Consider the following 14,046-nt stretch of genomic DNA (forward strand, 5'->3'; position numbering starts at 1 on the left):
TATATGATCATCCAAATCTGATCCTTTAATGTAAATCCAATCTTTTATTGCCATTTCACATCACAGTAGTACACTCCTCAGTATAAGGAATAAGGGAAAATTTGTAAAAGACTAATCAGTTGCACACTGATGATTTGTGCATTAAGCTTTTTTAAAACTACTTTGGACCAATGTGCCAAAAGGTGTGCAAGTCACAGAAAAGAAACAAACCAAAGTTTTAAAGCTTTAGGTAAGTGGAAGAGTGTCAATGACTTTTATAGCTTGACCTACTTTGGAATACAGCTGCATACACTCCTATCTGGAGCAGATCCTCCAGTACAGAAGGGCTGAAGAGCAAATTCCCTCCTTCTGTCTAAGCCCAAGCCCACAGTGACATGGGCTTCACTACGGGAAGGATTTGGAGCCCAAGGCTTTGAGAATGCACTGTATTCACTTTTTATTTTGAAACGCATTAATTTAATACAGTTGTCATCTGATTATTCTGAAGAAACTGTGTCTACAGAAACCCATGTAGTTTCCAATACACACATATAGATGTTAGAAAACAGATGTGAAATACAAAGTAGCAATGACTGATGTGCTCCTTGCTTGTGGCAAGATTTTTATCTTAATATGATTTAGAAAAAAAAGCATGAGGTGTTGTCCCATAATAATAACCATAACCTTGATAGTGTAAGAATATGTCCATTTTTTTTCCTGCTGCTGGCATTACCGTGTTTTTGTTGGGCTGTGATGCTGCAGTGTTTCACATCTCTCTTCCTCTAGATTACTGTGTTTTGTATATAGTAATGTATTTTAAGTTTTCATTTCATTTGTGGGTTTTTTTGTAAGCACATTTTCCTATGAAAACAATCCTGAATTCATTGTGATGGACAAAGCAGAGGCGAAATTGCCGAACAAGTAGGGAATGTAGAGCTGTCGGCACTCAACTGCTTTGAAATAGACGGGTAATTGGCACGGAGGGGACGGTGAAGGCTGGCTCATACTCACGGCTGATGACACCGATAGCCGTCAGTGCAGATAACTGTGCGTGACTTAAAAAAACCCCGGCGTTTCGCAGCACCACCTCAGTGGCGCTTGCTCGTCAATAGCGGTAACAATGTAGCAGCGGCGAGAGCTTTTCCCCCGCTCCGCACGGGGATCGCTGCTCAGCCGCCCGCTCATTCCTGGGGGGTCGGATCGGGGTTTGGGCCGGGGTTCCCTGCAACGCGCTGGGCGCCGCACCCGGGGCCTGGGCGGCATCCCCGCATCCCCCTGCCTTGCAGGCGGCTTTGTTACCGGCCGCCCGCCCCCGGCGCCGCCCAGGCCCGCGGGGCTGCGGCCTCGGCCCCGGCCCGGCCGCCCCCACCTACGGCCGTGCCCGATCGCGGGGAAGATGCCGGCGTGGAGGCGGGGGCTGGCGGAGGGGCGGGGGGCGCGGCCCCGCCGCTGAGACGGCGCGGGGGCGGAGGGCGGCGCGGGCGCCCCTGCGCGGGAGGCGCTCGCCCCGCCGTGGGCGCGGAGGGGCCGCCGCCACCGGCGGGAGCCGCGTGCCGCAAGGACGGGGTGACTCCGGCCGCCGCCCGGCTCCGCAGCGGCAGCGGGAGCCGCCCTCGCCCGGAGCCCGCCGCGGGCGCGGAGCCGCAGTGCGCGCCTCGGCCAGGTGAGTGGGCGCCGGTGCCCGCGGGAGCCGCCCGCGGGGCTGGGGACGCGGCGGGGCCGGCGCGGGGCTCTCCGCGGGCCGAGGCAGGTGCGGCACCCCCGGGGCTCCGCTCCCCGCCCCAGCGCCCGCCGCGGCGGCCCCGTCATGCGGGAGGCTCGGGCGCCGCGCTGCCGCGGAGCCCCGCAGGGTTCCGCTCATATTAATTTAAATCGGTTTTGGCCATTAAATTATAATTGGTTTCCTGCCCCGGGAAGGCGTTCAGCACTTTGTGTGCCGCGTTTATTTCCTCTGGGCTGTCCCCCTTCAGCGTTTAGTGTGTTTATTTATTTATGTATAAGGCTGTTCTCCAGATTCTACATAGCACTGTCCGTGGTGGGGAAGAAAGATCACCGCAGTTTTCAAGCGTGTTGTTTTCAAAACTGAGGGTCTTAATGTGTGTTTCTATTGCTGTATGTACGAAATACAGCACAATGACAGAATGTGTGGGGGGAAAATAGGTTTATATTCGTGTCCTCACTGCTCTGTGGATTGTTTGTTGATGTGGAGATCTTGTTCCTTTCTTAGTATGTTTTTTTTTTTTTTTTCTCTTTAACCTTTTCAGTGCACATCACTACAAACCAGGGTATTTGAGAAAAATAAAATTCTCTTTTGGCCTGTATGATGCCCAAATAAAAGAGAGTGTGGTATATGTAGTCAGTAATAGAGTTACATAATTTATTATCGCTTATTTTGTTCCTGGATATATGTCAGGAACACGGAGAGAGTATTTATAACATTTTTTAATCTCCTCCCTTTTCTGGGGTGCTGTATGACAGTCTTTGCACTACACTACATTGTGATAGAAAATTTGCAAGTGATTCGGCCTTGAATCACTCCTGTACCTGAAATACCATCAGGGGCCTTACCTTGCTTCACTTAGTTGATATCCAGGGCTGCTTCCTGTATGCTCCAAAATTTCTTTTGTAGATTTTTTTTCCTGCCCCAACACTTCTTTATTATTTTCTTACTTTTTAAAAGAAAGTGAATCAAACCTCTATAAATATTTCAGTAGTAGTTATTTACAGCGCTAAGGTACAGAAGGAAATCTGTGTCATGGACGAATTTTAAAAACCTTCTTCCTGTATGCAGCTGAGCTGTTTGTTCATGTCTTCGACTTCTTTGGAAAAATGTCTTTATGAGATGATAATGTATGGTTGCAGCATCAGGCCATAAGGCATGATGTCATTATTAGCATATGAAAGGAACAATCCTAATGGTGCCTTTCAATCAACACTGCTGTTCAGGCTCTAGATTTCCAAAAATGTGGTGGTTGCTTTTGTGTCAGCTGGAGCTACCACAGTGGATGTTAGATGTTAGTCCACATGTGTGTATCTATCTTTCTGTCCTTACTTACATCGCCTTAAAATGGGCTCTGAGATTCTATGGAGCTCATATGGTTGACTGGAAACCACTTTTAAACTTCTGCTTGGTAGTAGTTTAACTTGACAGAATTGTAGTTGAAAAGCCTCCCTTCTGTCCATCTGTCTTTATAAAAACAGCCTTCTGGTGATGCCAGAGTAAAGCCATGGTTTGTTAGCACTATGGATTTAGTTTGGCTTGCAGCATTTGCCAGCCTCTGCAAGGACCCTCTGTCTTCCTTAAAGACCTATTGCTTTCTTGCTGTTTTTTTTTTTAGAGTGAATTTAATTAATGGTCATTTCTCTTCTGTTTTATGCTTCCAGTGTTTTTTCAAACCTGGTAGAATGTAATGTTGCACCTTTAAGAAACTCTATGATAGTACAGTGGCTGCCAGCCAGAAACAATATACTGTTTTGTCACGTTTCCTGAGAAGAAATTGAATGAATTTTGTGTTTTCCCCTTTATAAGATTAGGTAGTAATGCCTAATGGAAAAGAAATTAACTTTTTCCTTTATGTGCCAACATGCTTTAAACTGCAGCTAAAGCTTCAATATGCTGCAAAATAAGGGGGATTTCTATGTATGAGACTCAATCTGCAGATTAAATTCTTGAATAATTATGTGTAATTCCTGCTTATTTTATTTTTTTTATTTTTTTTTAATCTAACTCAGCATTTTGTTTGGTCAAAAACTTCTTCAGTCAGACAGTGGCAGAATGCTTAGGATATTGCATTTACTCCATTGGCTAATGAAGCACCTGTTCGGGTAACGTTACTGAATCATTAAAAATGAGATGTAAATATTCCCACAACGTGCTTAAAATTTAGTAGCATGTTCAAAATCCTTTATTTGAGACTTTATCCAAAATACTGCCTTTCATAGCATGGAGTGCTCTGAGTGGCTGAGCCTGACTTTGTTTGATCCTGCTACTTGGTGGTATGTGAGGTGTTTCTCTAATCATATCAGGGCCCTTTGGCATTTAAGAGTGACATGATCTGCTTTGATATTGAGTTTAGTATCTGAGAAAAGTTCCTTGTAATTTCCATTGAAAGTGGGCTAAACTGCATGGTTTATACAGACAGTGATGCAGGGCGTCTGTGATGTGCCTCCACAACAGCTTGTTTGTGGTCAGTTGGAATATCAGTGAGGAAAAGGCTGACAATCCCCGTACCTCTGGCAGTAGGATAGGAAATGGTGATACAGCTTTGTGTAGCATGGGTGCGTGTTCCAAGGGCACATCTTTGTGGGAAGCAGGATATGATGCTAAAATACTGTAGTACTTATAGAAGAGTTCAAGTAGCAGTTTTTTGTTTTATATTTTTACAGAAACATAGACATCAGTGCTTGGAATGTGTCTTTTCTGAAAATTGGTTGCATACTTGAAGAAAGTAGTGCAGCAGTTGCATGCTGTCTTCTGAGTAGTTGTATTAAATGACTGCAGTTGGATTGTGAATTTTCAAGTTGGATTGTTGGAAGTGCAAGCCGTGACTCTTGGTTGGAGATGGTCACTCACAGTACAAGTGGATGGGTGTCAGTTATCCCTTCCTGCACCTGGGAATCCTGTAGTTTGGTTTGATAAAAAAGTTGATGTTATGTTTCCAAGTTCTGCTGACAGGATGAACAAGTTTAGCTTTTGAAGCAAATGGGTCATCACAGCCTTCATTTCACTCCGTGTTCCCTTGGGGAGCTGTTCCTTCTTCTTGTGGTACCTGGTAGTACTGGGGAGAAAATTACAAGTGACCCAGGCTAAGTCTGGTTTGGATGTAGCCACTGGATTGTGTCACTATTTTGAGTTTTGTGACATTTGCACAATTTTGTGTTACAACTGTATTTTTTTATGATTGGGAAGGGCTAGAATGCTGATAGCAGTTGCTTAATGAACAATAGTACTTGTATTTCATAATTTGTTTAATAAATTGGTCGTAAAGTAGGCAGTTTCAAAAAAATAGACAATAATTATGTTTGAAAGAAAGAGGTTTGAAAGAGGATCTTTTATTTGAAATGCAGTTGTCCATGTTTCTGCATGGCACAGTTGTGGCTTGTGTGTGCAAAGCATAGTAATGGAAATTAATTTGAAATTAAAGCGTGAGTCCATCATCATTTGGCCAAAAGACCAAACTAGTGCAGTGAAACCAAAGCTAGCAGCTCAAATGGTACATTATTTGTACTATAGAACTAAGGAAATACCCAAACGTGGATGATTGATGGGTCATCTGAATTATTTGCTTTTGGAGGAGTCATTGTGACGTAATTAATCGTTTGGGGCTTTGTTCATGGTATTAGCACTGGAAATGAAAAGAATCCTCAAAATAAAGATGAAGATGTTAAAATAAAATAAAAAATAACTACTGTTGAGCTGGTGTTTCTTGATGTTGCATCATGAGATCAGCAGACAAACTGGGGAGCTGTTCATACAGTGTTTTGATGCAGATTTCTCAAAGTCTGTGCCTCCTTTCATTTGTGAAGCGGTATATACACACACATAATTTGATTTGTGGACTTTCAGTCATAAAACTTTAATAGCATTGTCAATATCCCTATATGCCTTGTATTGACCACCAGTGAAAGATATTAGGTAACAAAAATTAACGTTTTGATAAGAAGCCCACCTAAATATTGCATGGAGGAATGGAGGACAGTCAAATGTGTTTTAAGTGCTGTGGTGGCCAGGATCCATTGGCTAGGATCCACTTGAAAAATCAGATTAAAAGTTTTTGTGCTTGACAAATCCAATGTCATTAGTTTAAAAATTCCCTGAAGGCTAGTATTGTAATTAGATGATCCCAAAGCATACAGCAGTAAATTTCATTTTCTTCCAGGAATGACCAGCAGCATCTTTAAAAAAAAATAAAACACTGACTGATCCTTGTCAGATAGAGTAGCCACAGTAGGAAAGAGTTTTCCAGGAATAAATGTGACAGCTGAAGCTGCAGCGCCTCATGGTGAGTGGAGTGGATCAGCCATAGCCTGGTGGGAAGCAGTGTGGTCTGTAAGGATCCTGCTGAAAAAATGCTCAAAAGTGATAATTCCCTAGGTGCCTCATATCAAGGGCATTAGATATTAGATGCTGAGCAAAATAGTGTTAAAAAAATTACAAAACCAGCAACTCCCTTTGGATGCTGATTGTCACAAAAGTCCATCTTTGAGTGATTCCTCAACCTGGCTCTCATAAGAGCATGTGAGCTTCATAGTGCTAGGCTACAGCATTCCAGCTTCAGAAGTACTTCTTCAATGGTGTGTTTTCTTTATTTAAGAGGCTTTTTAAGAAGGCACCTCTGCTTGGTTGATCTTATTATTATCCTGTATGATTATTGATTTTAGTCTGTTTTGAGCTGGTAGTTTGATAAAAGAGATTTCTCCTGCTAAAAATAAGGAGTACAGATTGTAAATGTATCATCTCTAAAATGTAGCCATAACTACATAAACCCATATTTTATGTTTCTTGCTTCATTGCTCTAATAAAAATGTCTACATTGTTTTCACCAATATAAATATTAGAGTCATGGAAATAACTTCCTAAATATTTATATTGTAAAGGAAAATAAGAAAAATACAGCTGTCGTGCTCTCTGAGTCTTGCAGAATTTCCCCCGGGGAAGGTGAGGCTGGGGCTGTCCCTGCTGAACCTGAGTGCTGTCACAGGCACTGTGGCACTGTCCAGGTGTCCGAAGCTCCCTGGCCTGCCTTGGGCCAGTGTCAGCACCCCTAACAGAGCATTGCTAAGGGAAAGCCATGGGCTAGGGACTGTCCCAAAATGGATTAGGGACAAGACAGGCCTGTTCCGTGAGTCATGAGCGTTTAGCACGTGCTCTCTCCCGCATGGCTTCAGCATCTGGCCTGTTCTCATACAGGTACAGGTGTGGCCATAGAGATGCTGCTGCATGTGTGTGGATTAGAAAAAGCTCCCACTGAATGCTCCTTATCTAGAGAAAAACAAGAGGCCACTGTCACTAAGGAGAAAACAACACTTAAGGAAGTTTCGTGCATGTTGTTGTTTCATATCTGTGTGTCTATGTAAAAAAATAAATACATATACACACACACATTGTTTCATGTAACAGCCATCTTCATATGTTTTGAATAATGCCATGTTGAGCAATGCCCAGACCTTCCCAAAATGCTGTTAGGGTCTTGTAAGAGTGTGTAGCCAAGTATCATAATTGGAGTAAATGTCCCAGTTTTTGATTGCTTTACATGGTGTTTTTGTGTCAAATGTTCTAATAATCTATGTGTGTGTAGATATGATATCACTTCTCTGTTTCATTTCCTTGTAATGAAATAACTTCCAGCAAAATACAACTTTGACCTAGCTCAACTTTATAAACAAGTCTTAGTAACTTGAGTGTGTGCTGTGAACTTACTCTGGGCCAGGACAATTAGAATCCAGGGAGTATCACAGCAGAGTCTGCTTGTGTGTCTTCCTGCAGCTGAGGATGCCTTGTCCTTTTGATCCTCCTCTATCCAAAATACGTTTGGAATGTAAATCTCATTTGTTGCCTCTTGGGAAACCAGTAATGAATTCTGCTTTCAGACTGATGACCTAAGACCAGTATGGATTGTTGAAGGCTACAAGTTGTCTTATAAGGGAGGAGAAATTAAGGGATAAAAAATGAGTCTTCTCAACTGAGTTCTGTGCCTAATGATTTGTACAAGGGAAAGTGATCTTGTATATAATAAAATTGTTGTTGTTTTTCTTACTGTTTCAGACTTGCTGAGGTTTACTGAAAAAGGAGATGCTTGTATGCCTGGTTCCAACTAATCTAGATGGATATAATGCTTAATTGGGCTACTGTGATTTACACTTCTTAGATGAGGCCAAGTACAGTTTAAATTGTTAAGTGGATTAACAGGATGTAATCGGCTTTGATTGATGTATCTGATCAGTTTTCCCTCATTCTGCGTAATGTACTAAGCAACTAGTTGAAAAATTTGGTAAAATGTAGTTTGCTGCAGAAAACCAGCAGAAGTATTGCATGATACATTCACATTTCCTGTATATGGGGAGAAGGTTTTCTCCTATGAATATTCTACTTTCTAACTCATTCGGTATCTGTGTTACTGCATATGCACTCTGATCTTTGTAAAATGTTAGATGGATTTGAGTGAAGACAGTTTATCTCATTAAAATGTAAATGGATGTAATAATATTTTTGTAGGTCTTTAATGTTCAGTTCTTCTTGTTACTCACTTGAAATTAAAAACAGTCCACGTGTGATCTCGTAGAGCATGAATGTTCCAAGATGTAGTTAGGTGCTATAGCCATATTTTCATATGCAAGTGGTATTTCACTTATCTAAAGTTTGTAATAAGAAGCATGGCTAGAAATCTGAGGTGAATAGAATATCATCTATTTTATGTTTAGCAGGAAATGAATTTTAAATTCTCAACTGATCGAAGTTTTTATCCATTATTTGCACAGGGAAAAGTCCCAAGGAATAAAGAGCTAGAAGTGTTTATAGCCCTGTTCCTCCTGGAATGCGCATGAAAATTTTTTGTATAGGCTTTTATAGTGGAAAGATTGAGATGGACTGTGAGCTATCCCATGGGTGTGTGGATCTGGCACAATGCACTTAGCAAAGCCCAGGATTAATGCTCAAAGAACTGGGGATGAAATGCCCTTGGTTGTGAGGATTCAGCTGTGCAACAGTCTGCCAGATCAGATCATTGAAATCTGAACTGCTGCAAATGCTTCCAGATTTTGAGTTTTGAGGAAGCCCTTTCATGACAAGTGATGTCTCAATGTGAAAAGCTTCCTCTTGCTGCCCTTATCATAGAATCACAGCATGTTAAGGGGCTGGAATGGAATTTAAAGACCTTTAGTCCCAATCCCCAAATGTATCTCACTTTCAAAAAAGCACGTAGTAAAATAAACAGTGCTTTTGTTCCTTAAGTGTGGCAACCTCCATCAAACCTGTGTGGGAATCCACTATTGCTTTGATTTACAAATACTGTAATATTGGTCCTGGGGGTGACATACAACCCAAAGGCAGCATCCATCATCCTGCCTGTTGAAACTCAGGATAGGAATGTAATGGATCCCCCCAAAATCAAGCTTCATAAGTATCATACCTTCCTAGAAATAGTGTTCTAGAAAGAGTTATGCCTGGCTTACCCTCCAATTTTTGAGTGATAGTTCAACCATTATAGAACTGATTATTTTAAATTCAGCTTCCTTACTGCAAGAGTCCAAGTGATTTTATGTAATATTACATTGTGAGATTCTTTTCCCCCTAATTATAGTTGGTGTGTGTTTAAGGTGGTATTTTAATTGGAAAACCACTGAACTCTAATCAATTTAACCACAGAACAGGAACAATTAGTGGTTTAAGACTATGTGTTCTGAAATGTCATGTATCCATTATCTTTAAATTATTCTTTTGATTACTTTCTTTGAAGTTTTCCTATCTTATCATCTTATATATCCCAAAGTGCTTTCTCTTCTGATTTCCTTCCTCTGCCACTCTCTCTCTCTGTCTTCAGGCGTCTCTGCAATTATCTTGTCATTCTCATCCCTCCTCAGACCTCCAGTAATTTTGGATTTCTGCAGTTCTCTGCATACGCATTCATACTCATGGCTTTTTTCATCCTTTTCTTGTCCTGTTTGGTTTAGTAAAGATGGGAGCCTGGAGAGTGGAGTTTTGATTATCCTTGCATAGGGTAATAGGAAAAAAAAGTTCATTAGAAAGAAATATTTGAGTTGTTGGGGTCACATCTGAGGACAGCCATGCTAGCCAGCCATGGGACTGTCAAAATGTGAACTAAAATGAGGGTTGTATTTGCAAAATGGGACGTGATTAGAATTTAGCTCCATCTCCCTTTTTCCTGGTCTGTAGCAGATGCCTTGGGTCACCTTTTTCATCAGCTGCTGAACTCTGCTGGTGCGGTAACATTTTTTAAAGATACTGCATCTGAGAGACTGAAAGTCCTTGATGTCAGATTTTCTCCTGTTTGTCAGGAAAGGATGGCACATGGGAGCTTTTGCTTTCACCTCCAGCAGCTTCTGTGCATTGGCAATGAGGAGGAACATTCACTTGAGATTTTTTACCTATCTTCCTTGAGGGAAGAGTGGGATGTTGCTTTCCAAAACAAGCAAATGGAGCAAGGACTGATCAGGATCTATCTGCAAACTCATTTGCTTCAGCTATGCTTATGGCTTTTTTTAGCAGTTGGAGTGAGTTTTACTGGTTTTTTATAGAACTTAGCCATAAAAGATTAAGGTTAGTACCAGGACTTTTTTTAGTCTCTTCAGAAAATTAAAAATACAGTTGTATGCCCACACATATAGTACTAATTTTAGTTAAGATTTTTTTAGCAAAATCATGAAATTGTTAGAGCCATTTCTGAGCTGAGAACACATTTGTAAATTTTTAAAAATGTTGTCTGCATATGGTAATTTTAAGCATGGGTATAGAATGGTCCACGATGCTTTATTAGGTTTTGATAAGTAATTCTATCAGAAGCCAGGAGTGTGAGTAATAAGCAAATGTAAGTGATTTATATGTACTTTAGGCAGACATGAGCATTGCAGAAATAGAAGCACCACTAACGTGAAGCAACCGAGGTACCTGAATAATGAAAATCTTTATTGGTTTCTTTTAGGACCGTGATACTTTAATTGCATCTTCCCTTTGAGCTCTTTGACACAAACCAATGTGTTTGAAATAATTCTTCTGGCACTTAAGATGTCCGGAAACCTTTTGTATTCCCTTCTGCTTTGTTATCTTTGAAAATGATGATTTGCATCAACACTTAGAAACTCTGCAGAGTCTAACTTCACTGTCATAACTGATCTCACTGAAATGTGTTCGTGTCTCAAATTCTGCATTTTCATGCTTTTGGCTTTCCTATCTAATATTCTTGTTGGAATCAGCTGCTCAGAGCAGAGAATTTAAAAAGCAGCTGTACAAAGATTCCCAGTCATTACCTTGCATCAGTGTTCTCTGTTCCTCTAGTGTGCCTGAGTTCATATGTTGCGCTTGGACTGTGGTTGTCTCATTTGAGGCACAGAATTATGGGCTGTGCTCTTGACTTGCTGTTGTACTTGATTGGAATTCAGCATTGGGTAATGCTTAAAGAGCAGCAACAGAGTTGCAAAATAACATACTGGGTATATAATTCATACCAAGAAGATCAGTTAGTAAATTTAGAACAGAGTTTCTTTTGGGAGTCTGTGGAGGCAAACAAGCAGTTTCAAAGGAGATGAACCACTTCTGCAAAATCACAGTTTCATCATAGACACTTTGGTATAGCCTGGTGCTTAACACTGGGTTGCTCTGCAGTTATACTTGGTTGCCAATCAACAGCTTTGCACTGGGAGATAGAAAAGTAGAAGGAATAGAAAGAAGAGAATTTTGAAAATGTAGTTTTAACAGAATGGATTGGATCACAAAGAATAAAGAATAGAACAAGGAAGCATCACACTTATCAAACGGGAGCAATTTAACTGAGATTAATTTGTTGCCGCCTTAACAAATCTGTACATTTTCCTTTGTTTTCATTAGAAGCCTGGAGTGTAAGCTGACTTGTTGTTTAACTACTTAGGAAGTGGAAACTGCAGTTATTTTGGTCAGTGGATGGAAGGTTTGTCAGCTTTTCAGGTTCAAAAGTAGCCTCTCAGATAAGTATCTTGAAATTCTTTAAGTCAGAACATTGAAGGCAATATATGTAATCTTTTATAATTATTTTATTTCCAGTTGCATGACTGTCACCTTGTTCTTCTCTGTGCTGTTTTTGTGAGGATAATTAATTAGCCTGATGTTTTGAAAAATTCCAAGGAAGAGGAGTAACAGCTCACATGTAGCAGACACCCATGATGTTTTTTTCTATTAGCATGCAGTGGCCCCTACTCTCCCTAGGGCTACAGGAATGTATTAAACTTTTCATAATGGCTGTGTTCAAGGCCAGCTCTTATTACAAGAGTGAGAGAAAGGACTTGGGGGGAAAAAAAGAAGAGGCAGAATTTGACTGGAAATAGCCTAACTATTGGTTGCCCAAAGTTACTTTTGAAAACAAACCCAAATTATATGCTGTTGTTGTGAGACCCTTTTATTCTGTCTATGCTTTGCTTTCAGCATGGAGGTGAAATGACACTTGGCTTTGGAATTACTGTTTTATGTCAATGCATCCATGCAGTAATTCTGTGTAAGGGAAGACTTCTCCTGCTAGAGGAAAGCTTTGGATAACTTAATCACATTTCATTCTCCTGACAAGTTGCAGGTGGTGCTGTGGCTGTTCTTCCAGAGAACAGTGACTCATCATGACCTACAGCATGGTTAAGGTACAGGTTAACTCATGTTGTGTTGAGTTTTAGATGAGCTAAGACATACACTTGAGTTTTTTTTTCACAAAGTTTTCTAATCAGTTAAATGCACTCAGTTGTGATTCAATAAATGTTGTTCTTTTTTGACCAAAATGCCAAGCTCTTTAAAATGCTTTTGGATTCTTTTGGAGAGGTTTTTAAAATACTTTATATAATTTACTATAATTGTTTTATGATGTGTTTCAGAATAAGGAAAATGGTGAGATAAAACTTGCAGTGGGGGGAGAGGAAGAGAGGGACTGAGAGCAAAAAAAACCAACTATCTACTATGCTTGAAAGGAAAGATAAGTAGGGATAATTTTGCAGTTTTGCATGTTACTAAAGACTGTTCACTTTACAGTACCTTTGTGACATGCAAAAATTTGCTGTAGATGTGGGTGATTTTTTTGTATTGCATATTATCTGCTCTGAAAAAATCTTTCTTTGTTTCTTCTTATAAACAAGTGGTCACAGGATGCTTCTAGTAATTTGGTGGGAAACAAAGTTTGTGTCGCTGGCCATGATTGAACGAGGCAAATTTGTACCTTAATACCTAATTGGTCTGCAAGGCATTTAGTCTTAGTAGGAGTATGGAAAAAGAATGTTGGAGTTCATCTAGAATGTGGTTGTAATGCATGTTTTACTCTTGCTTATGTAATGTGCACAGTATAAACCTATCTGGTTTTGAAACGTTCATTTCTTATTTTAACTTCTCAGGATTATCTGCTGCAGAGCCCAAGTTAAAGTGATATTGTTGGCTCCAAGTCAGGATGATTGTGATCGTCTTTTTCAGGGAACACTCTAAGTACTATCAGACACATGTTTGTATTTTATATATATATATATATATATATATATATATATATATAGCATTTATGTTAATAGTAGTTTTGAGAACAAGAAATTGTCTAAGGGAATTTATGTAAGCTTTAAAATATATTTCTGTTATAATTGATCTTTAGACGTGTGAGAGGAACGGAAAAGCAAAAATTAAATTTCATGTCAGAGACTGAGATGGTATTGCAGGGCTAATTATGCACTTACTCAGACTTTCTTCCTTATTTTCATATGGACCTTACAGTCAAAGGCTTAGTGCGGGACTGGAATTCTGCATAATATTATTTATTAGAAAGTGTGTTTATCACCCTTCAAAAGGTGGCTACTTCTGTGGTAGAGATGTGGGACCGAAAGTTGGGGTGATATGGCAAACTCAGCTCAGAAGTAAAGAAAGTACCATCCTTGTCTTGAAAAAAGTTGCCAAAGAATTATTGGCCAAAATGGAACACTAAGCAATATATCTGTGTTTTATAATGGAGTGTATTTAAGACCTGAACTGTTTTGAAGGTGAAATCCCAAATCATCGAAGCATATTTGTCAGTCCAGTTTGGCAGAATGCTGAACTGCCTACTTAATTTCCATAGATACTTAATCAGATGCCTGGGGGAGAGCTGCAGTTACACATGTTGAGAAGTTTAAGTCAGGCTCTGTCCTCTTTTGAAAATCAGCTCCATTTTTACAAAACAGAATCCCTAGATTATCTTTTAAAAGCAGGTTCTTGTAAGGATTTTTTCCCCCTAGAGGAAAGGTTTTAAACAAAAAAAAGACAGAATTTCCTTTTGAAATGGAGAAATATGAGTGTGGATGAAATGAATACTTGAGCTTCCCATCTTTGAAATTACTTTTGAAAACAAGCATGGAGAAGTTTAAGTG

General features: G+C 40.1%; 1 protein-coding gene across 1 annotated transcript in view; it reads left to right on the forward strand.

Moving 5' to 3' along the window:
• Nucleotides 1-1,482: 1,482 nt before the first annotated feature.
• The window catches only part of HECW2 (HECT, C2 and WW domain containing E3 ubiquitin protein ligase 2), a 150,057-nt gene continuing 137,493 nt past the window's right edge, over nt 1,483-14,046 (forward strand). The window contains exon 1 of the mRNA XM_038142492.1: nt 1,483-1,642. The gene's annotated coding sequence lies outside the window, so the exon portion shown is untranslated. The remainder of the gene's footprint in view (nt 1,643-14,046) is intronic.

The sequence above is a fragment of the Motacilla alba genome, chromosome 7, assembly GCF_015832195.1.
Source record: "Motacilla alba alba isolate MOTALB_02 chromosome 7, Motacilla_alba_V1.0_pri, whole genome shotgun sequence".
Lineage (NCBI taxonomy): Eukaryota > Metazoa > Chordata > Aves > Passeriformes > Motacillidae > Motacilla > Motacilla alba.